This window comes from Mustela lutreola, chromosome 9 (genome assembly GCF_030435805.1).
Source record: "Mustela lutreola isolate mMusLut2 chromosome 9, mMusLut2.pri, whole genome shotgun sequence".
Lineage (NCBI taxonomy): Eukaryota > Metazoa > Chordata > Mammalia > Carnivora > Mustelidae > Mustela > Mustela lutreola.
In genome coordinates this window covers 141,092,576-141,111,594 of record NC_081298.1, presented here as the reverse complement: position 1 = coordinate 141,111,594, position 19,019 = coordinate 141,092,576, and positions in this window count along the sequence as shown.

Here is a 19,019-nt window from a genome sequence, read left to right as displayed (position 1 = left end):
CTTCCATACTGCTTTCCACAGTGGCTGCACCAGTTTGCATTCCTACCAACAGGGGACAAAGGTTCTATTTTCTCCACATCCTCACCAACACTTGTTGTTTCTTATCTTTCTTTTAGCCATTCTGACAGGTGTAAAGTGATGTCTCATTGTGGTTTTGATTTGCATTTCCCTATTGATTAATGATGAGCATCCTTTCATTATCTGTTGGCCATCTGTGTGTATTCTTTGGAAACATATCTATTGAGGTCCTCTGCTGATTTTTAATCAGATTATTTTGGGGCTTTGGGGTATCACAAAGAATGCTTTCATCAGTCTTTCACTAATAATTGATTTAATTTTTGTATCCCTCCCATACAGCCAAAGACATACACAGACACAAAAACACAGATGCACACATGATATTTTCATTTCTTTGTAGAAAATACTTTTTTGTGTGTTTTCATTAAGGTAGCTTAAATTCTTCACAAATCGACTTTTCCAGGGAGTTAGATGGATGGGGTTCTCAGGTAGCCAGGATTACCTGTGATCTGCTGTGTAAATCCCCATCAGTGCCACAGGAAGAGCAGGAAGAGATAATAATTTTGATAACAGGAAAAAACTTTTTTTTTCTTTTTTTCTTTTTTTCTGTTTGACTGTATGACTTCAACTTTTGGAGGCATTCATTCTACCTTTGCTGATAATTTACTGGCATTTTAATTGTTGCACTGAAATTATGAAAAATCACTCTGCAGTTACTCCAACCGGGTAATCAAGAGAAAGACTCTATTTTTAATGACTGCTGACAGTGTTCCAGTCTTGCCCTCTCTGTGCTCTCTGCTCTCCAGCTGGGCAACCTGAAGGGAGCCTGTGGGTTGGGCCCGGTGTCCTGTGGCTGATGGACGTTGCAGATAATACACACACCTGCCCCGGAGGGTATCTCTCACCTGGCTCCAACCCCTGTCTGAAGTAATAATCCAGACCCCGTGTCCCGCTCCCTCCCTCCCGTTTCACTCTTGACCTTCTCTTCCAGGAAACCTTTTTCTGTTACTACGTGAGGAGTAAACGTAATTTCATATCCATTAGCATCTTTGTGTCCCAGGAGGGGGCTGTCCGGTAAACTGCAGGCTCTGGTAGGTACTAACATGTGCTGCCAATAAAAAATCTGGTACCCACGTTTCTAGATATTAAATTCATCAATTTACCAAATACCCGTTCATTCTGCCCAGCACAAGGGTTCCACATGTGTGTGCTGTTTCCTTTGTCCTCAGTACCCCACCACCTGCGCCCTGTCTTCCCCGACTCTTCTTCCAGTTGGCCTCCACCCTCTCTCTTTAAGGAAAACTTACGCGGCTCCTCTACTCCAGGCTGGATGCCCCCGGCACAAATACTTACAGATCTCTTTGTACTGAGATTACAGTAAGTGGTAGCTACATACGTATCAGTTAAACCTTCGATCATTTTCCTTCCTCCATTTGATTGGCAGCTCTTGATAGTAGGTCGTAGCTCTGGCCAGGCCCTCCATCATTCACCTTGCATCTAACATGGTAGTCAGCACATGGACAAAAAAACAAATACTTTTTGCATCAGGCATTACAATATATCGATGCCTCCATCTCCAGTATGCATATGTGTGTGTATGTGTATATGCACAGAAGTGTGTAAACACACACACACACAGAAATAAATCTCAGTGAAATCATACATGTTCCTCAAATGAACCTCAGGTTGGCCCCAGGAGCTTAGGTGAGAGAAGCAGCAGGGAACCGTTGCTGAAACATGTGTCAGAGGCAGATCTTTGATGTGGCTCCTTGTTTAGCCATTTACAAGCTGTGTGATTGGGAGCAAGTTGCTTAACCTTGGTGAGAACCAGTTTCTCATCTACATAAGAGAGATCATAAAACTACATTACTGTGCTGTTGTGGGACCTAAAATCATATGTGTAAAACATTCTCCAATAAAACCTACAAAGCACACATTTAATAAATTGTGTGTTTTTTTAAACCAAAGTGTCCCTTCCCTGGTTAATTTGGAATGCAGCCCTGAGCCATAAGTCAAGAGCAGACATTGACAACGTAGCTCTAAGGTTTTGAGTCAAATCAAGATTCACCTTCTCTAACTTAGCCTTCTCTAACTTAACCTTTCATAATTCTTTTTAACTTACATATAGAAACTTCTTAAAACCCTGTTTCCTTTAAAGGACATAAAAACTTCATCTCTTTAATAATGGTATTTGATATCTAAATCCAGTCAAATGTCCGAACCACATGCACTTGGGAAGTTCAGGAGAGTTGGCAGGAGTGATCTACACATTCCTGCCTCCTGTGCTCTCCAATCACTGCTCTAAACCGACAATGCAAAAACAACACAAAACAAAACCACAAAAGACAAAACCAAAAAAAAAAAAAAAAAAAGAAGAAGAAGAAGAAGAACTTTATTTGCAATGCTTTTCAGCAATAATTTCTCCAGATACAAATGAGCAGCAAGAAGAAGAGACAGCTCTGATGGAATTCTAACTGGGATGCCCTAGTGCCAATGCATGTGTCTCTCACACACAATCTCCCCACACTCAGGGGTGCACTCCTCAATCCTTACAATCCCTGCGCTAAAGCCCAGGGCCCCTTCCCTTGCTCCATATTCCTGTCACCAGCCATCTGTCAGAGTCTGGCAGTCCTGGAAATCATTTCTGCTTTCCTTAAGGCATCGCAGGGCTGTGCCATTTTCCTGCACTGGTTCATTGGGTCTGTGAACTGAGCCCCACCGCCTGGAGACTGCGAGCGAAGAGAGTGTGTGGTTTTGCCCTGGATCTATTCAGCTAAGCTGGAGCTTCTGTCCCAGAGTAGCCTTCTCTGCATATTCAAGTCATACCACAAAATGAATCTGCAAATGACTCGGGATCCATAAGGGAGCAGCAGCCCTGGTTCTGCTTCAGGGGCTGGTATGGGGCCAGCTTCTGTGATAGCTGCTGCCCACTGTCGCTCATCTGTGGATTCACCTGTGGGACTAGGGAAGCAGCCAGGCTGCAGCTTCTCCAGTTCCTGCCAAATCTTGCCCTTCAGTTTCCCTGAGTCCTGGGCCAGGCACATGCATGGCGTCATGGTGAAGGGCACCAGCAGATCTGTACCCCACCCCTGAGACTGGAGGTGGTGAGGGACAGACGTGGGTCCAATCTGCCTTTGCTCTCTCCCATTTCACATCTACCTCTCCTTCTCAACTGCCGGCTCCGCTGGCTTCAAACCCAACACCAGACACAGAAACAACTCTCTTACGGAGACTTCTTCACCAGCAACAACTGCAGGAGCTCAATATCATACAAGTCCTGTAACTAGGCGTATATGAGATACAAGAAATCCTTTATCTGCATCACGGGTAATTATTCTGCTTCTCTGGTCAAACTGCAAATAATCAAGAAATGCTCCTGTGTCTGGGGATTCCCACTCTACGTGAGATGTGGACAGCTTGAGAATGGTAGTCAAGAGAAAGATGTGGCGCATTTCCACAGAGGCATGATTAGCCACTTGGACTCTGATCACACAGCCCTTTGCTAGGACCTCACAAATAATCCGTGAAGAGACACAGGTTGTTCTGGGAATGCATTTATGGTGGAATCGGTCAAGAGGCAATTTAAGGTGTGCAGGTCAGCAGGGGGACCAGAGGCCTGAGTATCTGAAGTTGACATGGAAGGAGAGAGAAAGGTGGCCATTTGGAAGGAAAATCCATGACTGACAAACATTGCAGGGACGGTCCTGGACATAACTGGGTTTTGAATTTGGGAATATATGGTCAGGATGGTCTATATCCTTGTAAAACAAATAGATCCCAAGGGTAGTGTGAGTTACATTTAGTTCTCAGTATCTTATGACCAATGTGTCTCGAGGTTGCTCGTCTCGTCTTGCCAGTATCTTCACCTGGCTCCTCTTCCTGCCTCTGTGGTTATGCTGCTATCTGGCCCCTTACGGTCTCTCACCTGAGCTACTGCAAGACCATCTCAACCAGTCTCCTCACCCAACCCACTGGCCTCGTCTCCCCCACTCCTACTATTCCTCAGACAGTACCCTACAGATATTCTTTCAATGCAGTCCTAGTCATGTCAGTCTAGTTCAGCAGTCTTGGACATTCCCTCTTATCTATTTAGTATGCCTTAATTCTTAGGATGCCATAATCTGTCCCAACTTATATTTCCAGCCTTAGAATAAGCACACCCCTTAGCAAGACCTCTATAGTAAAAGTGAACTCAATGTGAACTTTGCCTACATCATCTTAATATCAATATTACTCCAGGACCAGAACTTACTTGTTCTTAAAGGGTAAATACAGATGACTTCTCAATGAAAACTTCCTCAATGCACAAAGCCAGAAGCAACTCCTCTGAGAACCCATGGTATTTTGTCACTTTTAAATTATACTATAGTTATTTATATATTGTATTTATTAAACTATGAGCTCCTTAAAACCTGGGCTTTATAGCCCTCAACTCAGTCCTGGCATATCATTAGTATTTTACAGCCAGCTGCTAGCTGATGGAATGAAACTACGCAGTATCATCTCTCTAGCTGGTTGTGGCCTCGGTGCCTAGTGCACCTGCTATCTTAGGGAGAACCAAACTGTTGTAGCCATGTTTCACTTGGAGACTTTTAAAAGTGATATCTGTGTCTTCCCTGACAACAGAACCCAACATCATCTGTATAAAATCCAATATCCTCTAAGTAATAGAACCTAAAAGACCTTAAGCTTTAATCATTTTGAGGTCCATAGACTAGTTACCTTTACTGAGTAAAAGGAGACTAAGTTAAACACAAATTCTTATTCTTTGGGCCAATTATTTATTGCAGAATATAAACTAGAGTTTTTAACAGACAAATGGCAAGGGCAGGTATGTGTCAACTATTGTGGTTATCCTTAAGTGGCATGACTTCTTGAAACTCTCTGACTTACTCTCCCCCATCCTTGAGCTCTACTTAGTTTCCACCTTCTTCAAGAATCCCTCCCTAATGAACACAGGCACAGATCATTGAGGCTCCCCTTTAAAGGTCAAAGCGCTTGATCTACAGCTATCATTTTGTACTTGGTACCACTTTGTAGCAAATTCCAATGTATCTGTTAGTCATTCCACTAATTACAGAGAGATGATCATCTGCCAGGGACTTCCAGGCTAGTGGAGGAAACAAATAAGTATAATATTTACAAAGCATGGTGCCAAATATTATGCAAGGATATGCACAGAGAAATGAGGGGCTGGAGAAATAGGTGCCTAATCCAGACTTGAAGGGAGAGAAGATCACAAATGTGTTTGATTTATCAAAGTTACTAGAATTATTGAATAAATGCCTTAGTGTCAGAATAATAATCATGAAAGAGACACTACTTTTTGACACTTTCAAGTTTCCATCATGAGTACATTTTAGTTCCTTTTAGGTACAAGTTAATTATTGATATAGTCTCTGTTCTTCCAGTATTCAATACAGTGCATGGCAAAGAATATTTCATTGGATTTGTTAAAGGAAAAACTGACATTTATGATAACCCACTATATGGGGGAACTTGGAAGGGAGACGAACCATGAGAGACTGTGGACTCTGAGAAACAAACTGAGAGTTTTGGAGCGGAGGAGGTGGGGGGCAGGGTTATTAAGGAGGGCACGGATTGCATGGAGCACTGGGTGTGGTGCATAAACAATGAATCTTGGAACACTGAAAATAAAATAAAATAATTTAAAAAGAAATTTAAAGAGAAATAAATAATTAATGAACTAAAAAATTTAAAAGCCACTATGAAGATATTATGTGTCTGTGTGTGTACACACACATATATAGGTGTTTGTGTGTATGTATGTGTGTGTGTGTGTGTGTGTGTGTGTAATTTCCCCCGTAAAATTCAAATAAAGTGAAAATTCAGGTTATCCTCAGAAACACAGCTGGCTAGAGAAGAAAACCATGTAGTCTGTCCCACATCTTCCGCGGTACACCTGTCCTTTGTTGATGTCCTTTCAGGGCGTCCCCATCCCTTGAGCATCAACCGTCGCTGTACTTTTTGTCTTGCCCCTTCCACGCCTAAACTAATTAAAAAATATATCCTGCTATGTATCTTGTCTCAGGAAAATGGAGATTTTTTTTTAAAAGGAGATATTTTACATGTATTTGACCTCTGAGAAAGGGGCAAACAGAAACCCAATAGAAAGTTAGGGAAATATCTAGAGGGATCAGCAGACACTGGTTTCCTTGAAGACAGACCTCAAGAGTATAATTACCAAGTATAGCCACTCCTGGAAGGACATTTTTGCGGGATTAATCGTGTCCTCTGAAAAGGTATGTTCAAGTCCTAATCCCTGACACCTGTGAATGTGCCCTTGCTTGGGAATAAAGTCCTTGAAAACATGATTAGTTAAGACAAGGTTATACTGGGTTCGGGTAGGCCCCAAATCCAACATGGCTGATCTCCTCATAAGAAGAGAAGAGACACAGAAGACAGAGGGAGAAGGCCATGTGAAGCTGGAGGCAGAGATGGCAGTGACACCTCTACAAACCAAGGAATGCCAAGATTTTCAGGAGAACACCAGAACCTAGGCAAGGATGGGAAGGGTCCTCCCTTAGAGCCTTCAAAAACAGCATGGCCTTGCCAGCACCTTGACTTGAGACTTCTGGCCTCAAAAGCTGTGAGAAAATTAATTTCTGTAGTGTTAAGCCACCCCAGTCTGTGGTAATTTGTTACAGCAACTCTAGGAAACTAATACAGACATCACTTGTCAAATATAAAATACAGCCTTGGTATGCTCAGACCCCAGTTAACAGAGCAAAGCCCACACCTGGGTGTGTCTGTGGAATACCACAGCCTGTGCCACGAAGGAAAGTGCACTGACCACAGAGAACAGTATGGGTCTGTGCTGCCAGGAATCTGACCACTCGAGTCATCTTCGCTTTTGTAAAGAGAAATTAAATTAATTCACTCTTGACTCACCGATTCACAGATATTTCCTGGAACGCATCTTTTATACCAGCACAGAGCAAGCACTGAGGACGTATCAGTGAGCAGATGGGAAGATAGATTTCTGCCCTCATGCAGTTTATAGTCAAGTGATAGTTGATGAGAAACGGAGTTTTAGCTCAAATGCTTTGTCCAATTTCTTTCCTGTTCAGTTATTATGTAGATGGCTTAACATATTTTGTGATGATCTGTGGAAGATCTGATCTTGCTGTGTAGAGTAGGATAGGTGACTACTGGTTCTGGGGAAGAAAAGGGAAAGAATCTCTAAAAAGTGTTGAAGCCATCACATCACTAAAGAGGGATGTTTACAAAATGTTCTCTGATTGCTTTCCTTTGGTTTTCCCTTAATGCTTAGATATTGTTTGATATTCGGCCCAAACACTATCTTTACTTGATTTTTAACTAGGAGAGGAACTAATACCCTTTTAATTAATTGTATATCTTCTCTCCTCAATGCCTCTGCTGCTTTTTCCTCCACTAGATCACCTCTGAACAGAACTGCTACAGAGGTGAGTAACCTACTAGTCTGAGACCACGAAGATAATAATATAGAGAGCCTCACAAACACATAGGCATTCCATGTGTTCACATGATCTTAACTATAATAATTCTAACTTAGTTTGAGTTGGCAATCTTGAAAAATATGCAATTTGTTCCACAAGTGCTACCAGCCTCATCTAATAGTCTTCCTGTCACGTGAACTATCAAGACAAAAAAAAAAAAAAAAAGAAAGAAAGAAAGAAAGAAAGAAAGAAAGAAAGAAAGAAAGGTAAAGGAAAGAAACAACATCTCCCTTTATGGAACTTTCATGCTCTTCATCTCTTGCAACTGGATTATGAATGCATCCCAGGCAGAGAGCATCTCTTTGGCCTTCTACACCAACCAACCCCTGAACACCAAGAACGGGAAACCAGGGTTCCTGAGGGCTTTACTGTGCCTGCCAAAGTGCTCGACACTCACCAGTTTCCATAACTCAGCTCCTCTCCCTCACTGATACCAAAAATGAGCCAATCGTGTTTAATTCTTTTATCTTCTAAACAGCTCTCGAATCCTTTTCTTAAGTTTTTCAGGACTTTCCAAACCATCTTTACAATGCTACATCCAGAGACCCTTCTAGAAAGCAAATCAGGTCAAGGTTTTGGTTTGCTTGTTTTCTTCACACTTCTGCATGGCCTAGGGTTCTTGGAATGGGCCGCAGCCTCCGATGAACAGGGTCCTCTTTAATCGGACTCCTGGCACTGTGTCTGCTACATTTCAGCCACCTCTGCATCGGCAGCTGCGCGATCGTACTTCATTCTCGCTGGGCTGACTGTAGTGGACGTGGCCGGGTGTCCCAGACCTCTAGCAAGGACTGAGGCATTCATTCCACCTGGTAATGTCAGCACCTGACAGCTTTCAACAAAATCCCTCTTCAAGAATTATCTCCAGGGCACCTGAGTGGCTCAGTCCTTGGGCATCTGCCTTCAGTTCAGGTCATGTTCCCGGGGTCCTGGGATTGAGCCCTGCGTCGGGCTCCCTGCTCTGTGGGAAGCCTTCTTTTCTATCTCCCACTGCCCCTGCTTGTGTTCCCTCTCTCACTGTGTCTCTATCAGATAAATAAAATCTTTAAAAAAAAAAAAAAAAAGAAAAGAAAAGAACTGTCTCCAGTCTAAGAGAGTTACTTAGCTTAAAGTTATGGCCTTTGGGGGCAGGGGCGGGGGCAGTGAACCTGGCTCACTGTGGTCCTTGCCCTAAGCACGGGAATGCCAATGGCGCTGCCCCAGCCTCAGAGCTTTCTGTGGAAACTGGCTCGCGTTACAGCTTCATCACAGGTCACAGGCCCTCTCTGACCAACCCAACTTCCTTATCCTCCTAGAGATGATCCTGGAGGAAATCTGCAAAAAAAGTTCTCTGTGCACATCACCTTTTCAAAGATCCATTTTGCACTTTTGCATTCTGAGTTTGTAGATCTCATTTACCCGGAATGCCTTTCTCCCACTTAGCCCAGCTTTTCCTCAAGTCTCCCCAACTCATTGCTCAGCTCATTGGAAGTGATCTCGCATGCTGCCGACACAGAGCTGCAGGAGGTCGTTTCACGCTGTCTTACTTCCATCCCCCAAGACCGCAATCTCCCTCAGGACACAGACGAGGCGTTTTCCTCTTCCTCTTCCTCATGCTTAGGCTACTGCCTCAAAACACATTTGTCACATGACTAAATGCATCCATGATCCTCCAGTGGAAGTGTTCAAGCCTTATGTGGAGGCTTGTTTATGTGGTGGAGGCCACTCAGCTCACAACGACAGAACCGAATCTGCAGCCTCTCCAGGCAAATCACCCACTGACTCACCCACGGGCCCTGAAGGATGCTCACACACTCTAATAACGGGAAAGCCTCTCAAATGCAGACTTGGCTTCGGCTGGGTGGGGGCATAAGTTATTAACCTGTCTAGGAGGTCAGAGATATGGAAAGTATGGTTGCTTTTAATTTGAATTATGGTATGGATTCATGTATTGGTTTTAGTGTTGGCGCCAGGTGCCATGCTAAGTGAGGCACCAACGAAAGCCAACTGAGACCTTGGGAGCATGAACCAAACAAATCACAAAGCAAGGTAGAGTGACAAGCACCACAAGAGAAGGACATGTAGAAGTCTACATAATTGACAGATGTCATTTGGCAAACACAGATCCTATCCAGCTCTCCTCTGACAGGACAGGATGCTGATCTTTCCCAGGTAAGTCCTGCCCTGTGCCTTGCCCTTGAAGTTGTCAAGTCTATGTGGGAACTCCTGTAATATGGAGTGAAGAGCCCAGAGGAAGAGAAGATGGGATATGGAGACTTCGTTTCAATACAGTGCTGGGGGTGGGGTGCAGAGTCAGACCAGAGAAGGTGGTGGTAAGAAAAGAGTAAACACATCTGACTAAGACCCTCAAAGGTCAGCTAATGAAATGTGCCCCCCACTGCTGCCATGGCAGCCCCTGTGGAATGCTCTATGTTGGGCAGGCTGACCTTCGGAATTGGCTAGCACCGAATTAGAGGGTGTCTAGTGGTGTCTATGAAAAGCACGGCCCACAGACCATCTGTACTAGAACAGCCTGGGACATGGGCAAACATGAAGACTCAAGGGCTCACCCCCACAGGACAGCAACATCAAAGTCCTGCGAGGTCAGAGCTCCAAGTTACATTTTAAAAGTCGCCTGGTATTTTATCCACATTAAAATTAAGAATCAAGAATCACTGGCATGGACACTTGGGGAATTGGAAAGTAGAGGTAGATTCTTTTATTTTCTTGGGTATGTGGTGTGTGTGTGTATGTGTGTGTGGTGTGTGCTTGTGTGTGTGTGTGTATCAACATGAGGAAGGCGGAAGGTGGAAGGGAGAAAAAAGTGGAAGGAGCACACTCAAAGGAGCTCGCAGGCCATTAGAACAGTTACATTACTGATATCAAAGACCAGTCTGGTAGATATCAATAAAACAGACTTCAGACTTCTCTTTAAGAGTAGTATTTGGTCTCCATAATATAGTAATTATTTTGTTAAGACAATAAAACTTACATGAGTGGGTATACATGGTATACCAATACAACCCCTCTCAAGTACAGAACTAAAAGCATCATTCCCAAATAGAATATAATTCCATTTTGTGGCTGGTTGTGCTGTAACATTCCCTTTGAACAGCAGATAAGGAAGAGTATGTTCGTCACTGTATGAGGTGAAATATGGAATGCAAGCTCAAAAACATTCCTTGCCTTCTGAAAGTCTGCATGAACACCTTGGCCTTTTTTCTTTTTCCATTCAAGCCAATACAAAGACCACACAACACTAATATAACTTGATAAAATCTTGTCCACGGACCAGCTTATGTTAGACAGGTCACATAACAGGAATGTGGCTGAGAATCCACCTCCCGACGTCAAGCTAGAGACTTGATGATGAAAGAAGTAATTTCTGGATCCTATCATCTTTTTCCAGTATTGTGTGACCCATCTTCTCACAAGGTTGGGAGGTGTAAAAAGTCCATGCATGGGTCCCTTTCTGTGGAGATGCATGAGAACCCCAGAGAGAGGGAGCCTTTATTTATGGAGTTAGAACAGGGAGGCTGAGACAGAATTTCTGACTTCCTGGTGAGTTCTCTGCTCTGGGATCATGTCTCCGATGAGCTGCGTTCTCTAAAAGTTCTCTTTCCTGTTAGCTCACTAACGTGGGTAAAGTGCCCCATAGCACACCCAGCCCAAAGGATGCAGGAGCTTTAGAGGGTGGATATGAGAATATGCTGAGCTTCAGGGCAGAGGCCAGGCTGCATTTCCAAGATGATGCTGAAGGTCTGAGCTGCTTAGGGGTGCTGGGAGACTGAGCAATGCAGATTTCCTTGCTCCCAGGGGCAGAGGGAAGTTGGGCTGGCTCCCGAGCTCAAACGCTCTGTCTAGCTCATCCCACAGTATAACCACAGCTGGGCTGCTCCATTTATTCTTGAAGGTCTCTCTATCCACGCTAGTACCCCGGTTGCAGAGTTCCTGTCACACAGGATATTCAGTTCTGTCAGTGCCCGGGACTGCTTCCTCCCACCAGTGGAAGTCTTGGCTCAGATAGACCTGCAGGTCAGGGCACGGAAGCCCTGAAATGGTAGCATGTCTGCTGTCTGTTGTACAAAAGAGAGCAGCCTCGGCACATGCAAAGTCAGGCGTGGGGCTGGGCCTGCATAATGAATCTCAGAGACTTTCTGTGTTTGACATGGGAAGGCAGATGAGGGCTAATACTGCAAATGGAACAGGTAAGTGTACAAGGAGATTAAGTAGACAGAAGAAACCCACCTAACTCCCAGTTCAGGGAAGGCTTCCCAGAGGAAAAGGCCAAAACTGGGAGCTGGAGGACAGGCCTGGGGCAGCTCCAGAAATCAGCGCCTCTCCACCCCCAGACGGTGAGCAACCTGAGTGCCAGGACCAGGCCTGACCCAGCGTGCCCAGACCCAGCTAAGAGGGACTATCTCACAGGTGTCCAGAAAATATCAACTGAATAAATAAAGGAGAAACAGGAAGAGGTCAGGTGACATTACTAGGATGTCTCTGACCCAGAGGGCTCCCCCAACTCAATCACTTGGGGTGAGCGATGGATAACTGAGAGCCATGTATAAGCCAAGGAGAACCAGAGCACATTCTTCCTCCTGGCCTCCAGAAGGAGCCAGCCCTGCCAACATCTTGACCTAGAACTTCTAGCCTCCAGAACCAATAGACAATAAGTTTCCATCATTTAAGCCTCCAAGTTGGTGTACTTTGTCCCAACAGCCTTAATAAACTAACACAGGATGATCAGCCCCATTTTACAGGTAAGTAAACTGAGCCACAAAAAGACTAGGTAACTTGCTGAATCACAGACAATCAATGGCAGAATCCAGATTAAAACTTTGTTAAACCAACTCTAGAGTCCCCTGTACATTACAATCCCTTCATTACTAGGAAGGCTTGGGCAACAGCTAATGATAGCTACGGGGGATTTGCAAGACACCTAAAGAAGAGACCCAACTAGAAAGCCTCCCTGCGAAGGAGAAACTCGGGCAACATGGGTAGTCAACCAGCATTTCAGCAGTGAGGAAGCTGTAGAGTTGCTATACTTTAGAATAAAAGGGACAAAATAAAACCAAGCAACAAAACACCACACAGGCCCAGGTGTGGATGTCCACATCAGGGTTTCCTGGTTCCCTCCTAATGTTTTTGGCCTCTGGTTGCCATTTCCAAGGCCACAGCAGCCTTTGCCACAGAAAGATCTCCTAGGAAGTGATCTGATGCATTTCCTTCTGTTTTTGCAAGATGCCAGGTGGAGCTAAAGCCTCCACAACCATCCAAACAGATGGATGAGGCAGCAGGACGGTGGAAGGAGGTTGGTGAGTGTGCGCATCACACAGAGCTGTGTGTGTAGCTGTGATCAGTGCCGCCATCTTGGTGCTGATGTTAAACCACATGACATACACGAGATGGAACATCACGGTCTCCCATCAAACACCATGTTGGGGTACATTTTCTCTCCTCTCTCCTGCTCTTCAATGTCCAATAATTGTGATCAGAAAAAAGAAGGACATGAGCATCAAAGACATTCTCAGAAGATTAAAAAGAGCAAGGGCTCTGTGTTGGAAATGCTGGATTTAAATCTTGACTTTACTGTGCTTACAAGCTGGCAGAGATAGAGTAAACTTCTCATCTTCTCATGTTGCTTTCCGTTCTCCCATCCATGACTTCTGGGTAATAAAAGCACCTCTCTCCCAAGTTCGTGGGGAAGGCTAAGTCCTCCAGTGCACTGAGCAGAGTGTAATTTGTCCCCAGTGTACCCTCTTACTGTTACCAAAGAGGCGGCTTGGACACAGAGATGGATCGAGGAAGGCCAGCACCTTTTTGGGCACTTGCTCTGAGACAATGCCACACAGGATGCTCTCCGAGGCATTCTCATGTCTCTGCTTTTAAAATGAGAACGCCAGGGATGCCTGGGGGATTTAGACAGTTAAGCATCTGCCTTCGGCTCAGGTCCTAATCCCAGGGTCCTGGGATCGAGCCCTGCCTCAGGCCCCCTGCTCAGTGGGGAGTCTGCTTCTCCCTCTCTCTCTGCCTGCTGCTCCCCCTGCTTGTGCTCTCTCTTTCTTTCTATCAAATTCATAAATAAAATCTTAAAAATAAACAAATAAATAAGTAAATGAATGAAAACAAACTAAGAAAGCTACAGCTGAATGTCTACAGGAAGAGGAACTCTCGCCTAGAGCCACACAGCTAGGCTGACAGAGCTGCAGGGCACATCCAGACTGAGTGCTCTTGAGTCCTGGTTTGAGACCCACAAAACACAAATGACACATGCCTGTCTCTGGAGCAACAAGAGGCTATGGCCTCCCTTCTCCACAGTCCAACTTCGGGGAGGAAACTCCCTAAAACATAGGGCATGGTAGCAGGCCATGGGAGAAGGCTTCCCAGCGAAGAAGGCAGAACAGGAAGCCAACAAGGCTCGAAAGAGGTCACTAGATGTCTGTGACCAGAAGGCTCTGAGCTCACAGCCCTGGTGGCTGCAAGCACACAGCCCCTCACTCTCTTCTGCGGTTCTGTGTTGCACCTGCTCCGAAATTCCAGACTGGCCGCAAGACTCTATCATCGGGTGGGAAAAATAAGGCTGTATCTAATGAGAGGACGAGTCAAACTTTTGCACTCAGTTTGGGTCATCTAGGCATCAGTGAAAACAAAGAGTAGAATTTCCAAGAGTGCAATCCTTCCAGGCTGCTCACATACCTACTCTGCACTGAGTCATATCTCGGGAGAGCAGTACTGTACAACCTGAAAACCGCTCTTGCTGAAGCGGGAAGTTCCCGAGACTGCATTCACACTAACCATAAGCAATTAAGGGCAAAGACTGCCTCACCTGGCTTCGTGTCATCAATGCCCTTCACAGTCCTTGGCCCCAAGAGAGGGATCAGCCAATATGTATGAAATGAACGAACCATTTTCTAATCACTTCTGATTCTTTACCCATCAAAAATAGATCATTGGGGTGACAAACAGCAAAAGAATGGGATTTGATGGACAGTCTTTAGAGCAATTATATTGCTTAACCTGGTTATATTTTTAAAATTATTGTTATTCACAGTAATGATTAGAAATACAAATAAGAGTCAAATTTTGGGGTGCCTGCTATGGAATTTCTTTTTAGAGCTCACCATTACTCCAAAGAAGCAGTTAACAGTTAACGTATGTATCTACCTGCCCTTCCTCCTTCAAATCCCCCACAGGCTAATCCCACACTAACCCCCTGGTCCATGTGATGCTAGCACAGACGGGGCTGGCAAGTGAAAACTTCCCTGAGGACTCCCTCCAGATACCAGTTCCAGACCAAACCGCTCCAGAGGTGGGGACGCAGCTAACAATCATGGCACCAGAGCGGGCTCAGTGGTGTCTCTGTCAAAGTGGTCCTGAATAAGACAAGGGTAATTATGTATTGTTGGTCACTTTTCACCAGTCTTGTTTGCATTAAACCCTGGGATGGTTTAGCTATGACAGTTTCTGGCAGGCAGTGAAATATGTGGCTTTGCAATACCTACTTGGTTAATTAAAATCATTTCATCTCCCTGAAATAGCTTCCCAGGGTCACTACCAGGAGGGGTTAGGCCACTCTAGTTCCATTTGCTCAGTGTCCCTTCTGACTCACAATAGGTCATTTAGGTACTCCGTGCTAGCCATTTTCAGGAATGTTCAGAATCAAAGTGATAAAAACGCACAGAGGAGAAGGTAGCTTAGGAAATGAGCAGTCCTAAGGGGGAAATACATAGCCATCCAAGCCTCCCTCAAAAAAATTGAAAAATCCAGAATACAGCAGCTGTCTCTACACCTTAAAGAACTGGAGAATCAACAACAAATCAAACCAACTCCACACATAAGAAGGGAAATCATCAAGATTAGAGCTGAGATCGATGAGGTAGAAACCAGAGATACAGTAGAACGTATCAATGAAACTAGAAGTTGGTTTTTTGAAAGAATCAATAAGATCGATAAGCCACTGGCCACACTAATCCAAAAGAAAAGAGAGAAAGCCCGAATTCATAAAATTATGAATGAAAAGGGAGAGATCACAACTAATACCAAGGAAGTAGAAACAATCATCAGAAGTTATTATCAACAGAGATTAGTGGTTTTATAGACATACATTAGTCAAATTATAAAAGAAAAAACACACATGTGAAACTAACTAATGTTAACCCATTTCGGAAGGAGTCAAAGATGGCAGGAACATCATAGCCTTCCTCTGGCTCTGTAGGATAATGAGACATTCGGCTGAGGGAACCATGTAAGGTGCACGAGCACAGAACATCTCAGATTTATCAGAAGGATGACATGTGATCAAAACTCCGTTTCTCTGTAGGCCATAGGAATTTGGATTGATGCAAACGATGAAGAATGATTTGTTACTCAAAAATAGAATTTTAATATTAATTAAAAGTCAAATAAATCTATTTGTACCAGTGAGAGAGATTTTAGCCCTCTTTTTAGTTGCTTATTATTTTTGAGTAAATCAAAAAGTCATAGCTACCATTCAAGTATTTAAAAAATTGCATTTAAAAATATTTAATGTACTTTAAAAGGTATTTAAAAATGCATTTGAGGAGAACAATGTGCTAAAATTATGTCTCATCAGGTCCTTCCTTAAATCCTCTGGACACATTTCCTGAGCACCCTGTATGTGCCAGCCACCATGCTGGGAGGAACGGAGATCACAAAATACCAAAGTGATTATTACAAAATCCCTGCCCATGAGGAGTTCACAAACTAGTCAGGGACCCCTTAATATTACAGAGTTGATTTTTTCTCTTGATGAGAAGTGGAGGAAATGGAATGACAATCCTTTATCATTCTTCAGTAAGATGGGGTGTACCAATGTCTTGGGGTCTCTATAAGATGGTAAATTAATACCTACTAGCTCCTAGAACAATGACCAAATCTGCATGGCTTAGCACAAGAAAAGTATGTTTACTCTCAACAAAGGATCTTGCAGGTCCAGAGCTCTCCCCTATCTGGTAGCTATGCCATCTGGAAAATTTGGAATCCCAAGACTGTGGTAGGAGAAAGAGAGCCTGAAGCAGCTCAGGACACCTTTAAGGGCCAGGCCTGAAACTGAGAGCCATCGCTTCCCGTCCCTGTCCTAAATGTGGGGGAGACTTGAAATGCATTTCTCCTGGGAAGCTGCAAACATCATAAAGCAGGAAACCTGAGTGTGCCCTGCCACAGTCTGTTCCAAAAAGCAAAGATCTGCTCTTTGCAAAAATAGATGATGTTTACAAACCCCTATTTAACATTAGTTGTTTTAAAATCCTGCATCTTTATTTTATTTCATTTTTTGAAAAAAAGATTTGAACCTATTGTTTCCCTTCCTTAAAATACAGAGTTGCTTCTGTATTCCTGCCAAATCCTAACTAATAAAGCAATGTGACATAATAGTTACATCAGGGACCATGAGGTTTAAGAGATAAGAGTTTCCATGCCAGCTCTGCTCCAAGGCTCAGTCTCCTTATATAGCAGGAGTAGTAATTCTGCTTACCTCATAGGGTTATTGCGAGAATTAAATCAGATAAGGAATGAAAGCAAAGGCAAAGCAATATTCAATCTAATGGGAAAACTGCCATTTCCAAGATTTCCTTCTTTTCCACAGCCTTAATAAAGTGGCCTTTTTAAAAGCCCCTTCCCTATGGAGTGGCCACTTCTATGAGCTTTATCTTCCTGCCTAGGTCACACTCCAGCTCCTTCTCTGTTCGGTCTCAACCTCTTTAGGGAAAGGCAGAGGAACCCAAGACAGCATGCACTGCCACGGGCCGGACCTCAACACAATTTTATGAACCCAAGAAGGCAACAGGATCTGATTACATTAGGACTTAATTTGGGTGCTTTTCCTTGTTTGTTTAGTGTAAAATGAGATTTCCTGAATTTAAAATCTTGTAACTTTGGTTTATACAGCTGAGACCTCTTACCAACTTCTGAGATGGCTTTGGGTCCTGGATACATGCTACACATTAAAAAAGGATTCACTTGGTGACTCTGGGAAGGACTCCACCATGTCCTCCTGAGTATCGCTTTTCTCACATTTACCAGCATGGGTGACCTCACATAACATAGGAAATTCCTGATTTCTAACCTAAGTTCCAGTTCCAGATTCCCTACACTATTATTAAATGTTTCTTGCCCCTTATTCCAACCGTACTCCCCACACTCTGCTCTCGCCCTGCAAGCTAAGAGCTTCTCCATCTCTGCCCATCCCACAGGGTGGAGGTGAGGTTGGGGCCCACGCCAACCAGGCAGTCCACGCTGCACTGCCTGCTGTGGGCCCTCCGCCCAGCCTCGGCCTCAAGGACAGGGGGCGGACCAGCACAAGAGAAAGCAAAAAACACCATCAAAGCCTCATCTGTCCATCTCTCCTCTTGTCTGTGGGCCATGAGTCTCCTCTCTTCCAGGTGCTCTACCCTCTCTTCCACCCTCTGCTGCCGCCATGGAAACTCAACATCCATGTGATATTTTGTTCCCAAATATTTAGGAATTGAGAAGAATTTCATATATGTGTATATCCTACTAGGTCATTCAACAAGTACTCTTAGAGTACTGTCTTTGCAGCAGGGATAGTTCTAAGCATTAGTGGAACAAAAATTTAAAAAAGGAATAAAAGTACATATTATACGTATATTCTTGATTATTATATATTGCAATTATTAAATGTTAGGATCTCAGTAGTGGGGAAATGGGAAAATATAAAAGATCCCTTGACAGAAAAAATATAATTCAATAAATAAAAAGTAAAAAAAGAAAAAAAAAAGGCAGGGGAGGAGTCAAGATGGCTGAGAAGTAGCATGCTTAGGCTACATCAGGTAGCAGGAGATCAGCTAGATAGCTTATCTAAACATTGCAAACACCTACAAAGCCACCAGGAGATCGAAAAGAAGAAGAACAGCAATTCTAGAAACAGAAAATCAACCACTTTCTGAAAGGTAGGACTGGTGGAGAAGTGAATCCAAGGCATTGGGAAGATAGACCTTGGGCAGAAGAGCCGGCTCCCGGCAAGCGGCAGAGCAACAGAGCACAAAATTGGGACTTTTAAAAGTCTGTTCCGCTGAGGGACATCGCTCCAGAGGCTAAACCGGAGTGAAGCCCAGGCGGGGTCAGAGTGGCCCCAGGTCCCGCAGGGTCACAGAAGGATCAGAGGTTTCTGAGTGTCGCAGAGCTTGCAGATATTAGAAGGGGAAGCCAGCTACAGAGAGCCGAGGAGTGAGCTCCCAGTCGGGGTTACCTTGAACAGGTCGCAGGCTCGGTGAGCTTGGAGTGTGGCCAGAGGCCAGGGAGACGGGAGTTATTGGGTGCTATTCTCTGAGGGCACACTGAGGAGTGGGGCCCTGAGCTTTTGGAAACTCCGGGCCGGAGACCGGAAGGCCGCCATTTTCATCCCCGTTCTCCAGAACTCTATATGGAAAGTGCTCAGGGAACAAAAGCCCCCGAAAATGAACCCGAGTGGATTACACAGCCCGGCCCCTGGTAAGGACCGGTGCAATTCTACCTGGGGCAAAGACACTTGAGAATCACTACACC